General features: G+C 31.9%; 1 pseudogene across 1 annotated transcript; it reads right to left on the bottom strand.

The window, feature by feature from the left end:
• Positions 1-1,291: 1,291 nt before the first annotated feature.
• LOC308270179 (large ribosomal subunit protein uL11-like) lies at positions 1,292-1,788 on the bottom strand (annotated as a pseudogene). Its single transcript has one exon. The product of its transcript is annotated as a large ribosomal subunit protein uL11-like (transcript).
• Positions 1,789-4,758: the final 2,970 nt, after the last annotated feature.

The following is a 4,758-nucleotide window of genomic DNA, read 5'->3' as shown; positions in this document are numbered from 1 at the left end:
CATCCTGGCTCCTATTAAAATGTACAAGTACACCGGATGTGGTGGCGCACACTTGTAATCCCTGCACTTGGGAGGCGGAGACAGGAAGATCACACAGGTTCGAAGCCAGCCTCGCTGGCTTAAGAGACCCTGTTTCCAAATAAAAATATAAAAATTAGGTGTCTGGGAGTGTAGCCCAGAGGTAGAAGGGTTTCCAGGAACCCCAGTACCACCAAAAACAAAACAAAACAAAACAAATGTAAGAGTACAATGCACCAATAAGAAAAAAAATAAAAATGGTATTTGTTTTCATACCAAAAAACACAAGTCACTAGCAGAATAAAAAATTTAAAATGTAGTATTAAATTCCTTTTTACTATGACTTGTTGTGGCTTTATTCATGTTTTATTTAGATTCATATTGAACATGTTGAGAAAATATTTCTTTGTAATATAGTGTTTCATTATATTTGAAGTGAATCTATTCTCTTTTCACCATAATTGACAGTCTACTTGGGTATGAGAATTTTTAGGACTTTGAATAGATTATAGCACTGAATTTTGAGTTCTATTATTTTGTGTGAAAAGTTGCTGTCAGCATGCCTGCCATTCAGTGGAATCTGTCTACTTAATACTTTTCAAGATTTTCTGTTATTAATCCATGTGAAAAATTTAATGATGTTATTCAATACAAAGAAAAATTTTATCAGAAAATGGAAGTGGGAATCAAGAAAAATGATAAAAATAAAAAGTGACAGACCTTTTTAAATTATAAATAGAAAATATTCACAAAACTTTTAAATAAGAATAGACCAAATACCTAAATTAATACTAAAAGAAAAAAAAAATGAGAGAAGGACATAGGGGAAGACTTGACATTTTAAGTTGTCCACTGGTCAAAATCAATATAATGTAAGTTAATTTTAAAAATAATAAATCCTAAGTATTGCAGTTACTTAATATATTTGTGCTTAAATATCTAAACTAAGAAATTTATTTAATAAATTTAGTCAATGTAATTGATATAACTCATAATTATTTCCAAATATTTTATTTAATAAGATAATAGTATTATGCATTTATTTACCATATATACATATATATATATATATATATATATATATATATATATATATATATATATGAACACATTGTCATTTTGCACTTAAGAATATGTTAAAAATATTAGTGAATATGATCAAGTTTTATTTATCTGTCTTGACATTTCTTAACTTGAAGAATTCAACTTGTTCACCAATTCTTTTTTTTTTTTTTTCCAGATGATCCTTTATTGATATATATTCCTTTGTATCTTAACTCGCTGGGCACTCCACTGCGCCGCTGTTGATGTCATCTATGATGTCATGAGGGTGGCGACCATCAACATTGCAGCCCACCGACTGGGCAGTCCCCAGGATCTCTTTGATGGTGCCAGAAAGCTCTCTGGCTAAAGAGCAGTGTCGCATCTGTCGGGCAATGTTGACGATCTCATCAAAAGTAATATTTCCACTGTGTTTAATGTTTTTCTGCTTCTTCCTGTCTCTGGACGGCTCCTTGAGGGCCTTGATGATCAGGGCAGAGGCAGAAGGCACCACTTCAGTTGGGCTTGTCTGTTCTGAATGGTCAGCTTCACTGTGATCCTCAGCCCCTTCCAATCACCGGTCGCTTTGGCAGTGTCATCACCAACCTTTTTTGGAGACAGACCCAGGGGGGCGATCTTGGGGGCCAGGGCAGACGTGGCGCCGACCTCGCCACCGGTGGACCTCAGGTACACGACTTTGATTTCGTTGGGGTCGAACTTGGGCGGCATGGTAGAGGCGGCTGGTGTCGGATAAACCCGGATTCGGGATGACTGAAGAAAGTTGCACCATGACCTACCTCCCCCGAGCCGAAAAAGCCTTGTTCACCAATTCTATCTTCTAGATGTCAGGAGCACCTTTTCTATTGTGATAATATTGTGTTTGCTAGCGAATGACATTTTCTATTTTTCTTTTTATGTGATTATAAAGAAGGATTAAGACAAAAGCTTTCTTTATAAAATAGTCATCACATTAAAAAGTTCTATTTTGTTAGTATCTCTTCATTTTTGTTTGTTTAGATAGCAGGATATTTTTATGTAGTCTATTTCTGCAGCAAATATATTCTCTCTGCACATGGTAAATTAAAATCTATTCATATGAATGCTTAATAACTTTATAGGTGAATATTCTGACCTCATTCATGAAACTATAAATAGCAATGTGTACTTAATCTAAACAAAGAGTAATGATAACATGTACATTATAAAAGTCCACAAAATTAAATTGAGATAGTAATTGAAAAATGTATTTGAACTACGAATTATAAAAAATATTTTGAATATACTTTTCTCTGAATTATGTGTTGTTAAAATTTGTAACTAATAGGTAAAAATATGATGATGCATGAGGATATAAAATAAAAACCCTAAAAGGTCATTTTCTCAAGTTCAAAGCCAATAGAAATTCACTGATGAATCTTTAATGTGCATGACATCTTAGTATGCTATCATTACATGAAACAGACTGATATTTGACTTTCGTATATTGTTATGTTTTTCTCATATTAATAGATATAAATTTTATATTCATCAGATTAGTTGTCCAATATGCTTGGTAGAAAAAGATATCCATTTATTTTTAAATGTATCTCTCTCGATTATTAGGTCATAATTTACTTTGCAGTAAAAGTTAACAATGCATTTTGATGACAAAATTTCTGGTTGAATAAAAAAAACGTGAAGTTTTGCAATTTGGTGTACTTAAAAAGAGGTAAAAATGATTTAGATTAAAAAAAATGCTACTGTCAAAGTACAAAGTTCATCATCACCTTCGTATTTCCTTCCAAGAATATTTGAGTTCCACTCAAATTTAACTAAATAGTTAAATTTAAATAAGTAATTTTGAAGAGTTGAAGGACTTTAAAAATTAAATAATATTAAATGATATGAAAGAATAAAAATAGATATTGAACCACTCCAAAAAATTAGTGCAAAGGTAAGAAAACATCTATATAAACAAAGAAAACTTTACCCTTTACTTTTATGATTTCATTGGTGTGTTGTAATTATATAATATAGTAAGATTCAAAGTTATACATGTATAGCTTGGCTTCCATTCTTTTCGGTAGATACCTAGAAGTGGTATTGCTGAATGATATGGTAGGTTTCTTTCCCATTCTTATAAAGATCCTCCATACAGTTTTTAATTTGCAATCACACCAGCAATGTATTAGAGTTTCTACTTCTCCACATCCTTGGCAAAATTTTTTGTTATTTGTATTTTTAATTATTTTCATTCTAGTTGGTGTTAGGTAAAATCTGAGGGTAGTTCTGATTTCATCTTTCTAGTTGCTAACGTTGATAATTTTTCCATACATTTATTGGTCATTTAAATTTCTTCTTTTGTGAAGTATTTATTTAGTTCACTTGCCCATTTTTTGAATGGGTTATTTGTTTTCTTAGCACTGAATTTTTGAGTTTGTTTTATATTCAAGATATATTAATCCATCATACTTGAGTGATAAGAGAGCATAAAGAATCCAATTAGATACTAAGGTTGTTCAGAGAGCAATAATGAAGGTTCTTGACAAACTCACTTAACAAGGTGTTTTTTTTTAATTATATTTTACAAAAACCTTTACAGAGAAGTGCTGGTTCTGCAGTTCAAGGATAGAATTTTTGTCTACTAAGTGCAAGGCCCTGACATTCAATACCCAGTACTAGAAATGATAAGAAATATACAGATAGGCTAAGAAGAGTTCAGGAGTCTGGACAAAGTTTAGCTCAGCAGAAATCTTTGTCAAGATAAACAGACACCCAAAGAGAAAAGGGATAGGTGTGATGGTGAAATGGAAAATGACGTACATTTATTTAAAAATTTTTAAATAACATTATTAAATATATCTTTACAAGTCAGTATTATTCTCAAGTTTAAAATTATACCCCAAACCCATAAGGAACAATATAATGACATTTATAACATGGCATGAAGAGATGAAAGAAGATTCAATTGCTTATTTCTCTATTTTCTTTTTTTCTTTTTTTTTAAATACTGATGATTGAATATCTGAGCTGCACTCCCAGGTCTATTTTATTTTGTATTTTGAAACAGAATTTTACTAAGTGATGAAGTTCGTTCTAAGTTGCTGAGGTTGGCCTTAAACCTGTGATCTTTCTTTCTCAGTCTCCTAAACACTGGGATTATAAGCATGAGCTACAAACATCTGGCCTCAGTTGTTTCTTAATATGCATCTATACAACCTGAATTGATACCTTACTTCAATGTTTATCATTGATTTTTAAAAAGTATGCAATAATAAGCTGGACGTGGTGGCACATGCTTGTAATCCCAACATTCGGGAGGCTGAGACCAGAAGATCGAGGTTTGCAGACAGCCTCAGAAACTTAGTGAGGCCCTCTGCAACTTAGTGAGACCCTGTTTCAAAATAAAGAATAAAAAAAAATAGGGTAGAGGATGTAGCTCAGAGGTCAGATGCCCCTGGGTTCCATTCCCAGATCTGAAAAAAATATACAATAATATTTATATACAAATAACATTATGATTTTTATTTTTTTCTTACTTTTGTATAGATTTTGTATATAAAGTATGGGATTCAGTAAAAATCACCACACATGACCAGAGAATAAATGGCATGTTAGTCATTTGAGAAGAAGGCACTGACTTATTTATACATAATCTGATTTTTATATGCAGATGGCAACTGAGTCACTTGTTGGTATAAACTCATTGAAAATGCTGTA

The sequence above is a fragment of the Muscardinus avellanarius genome, assembly GCF_963383645.1.
Source record: "Muscardinus avellanarius genome assembly, chromosome: 1".
Classification (NCBI taxonomy): Eukaryota; Metazoa; Chordata; class Mammalia; order Rodentia; family Gliridae; genus Muscardinus; species Muscardinus avellanarius.
This window is presented reverse-complemented; position numbering and strand designations above follow the sequence as displayed.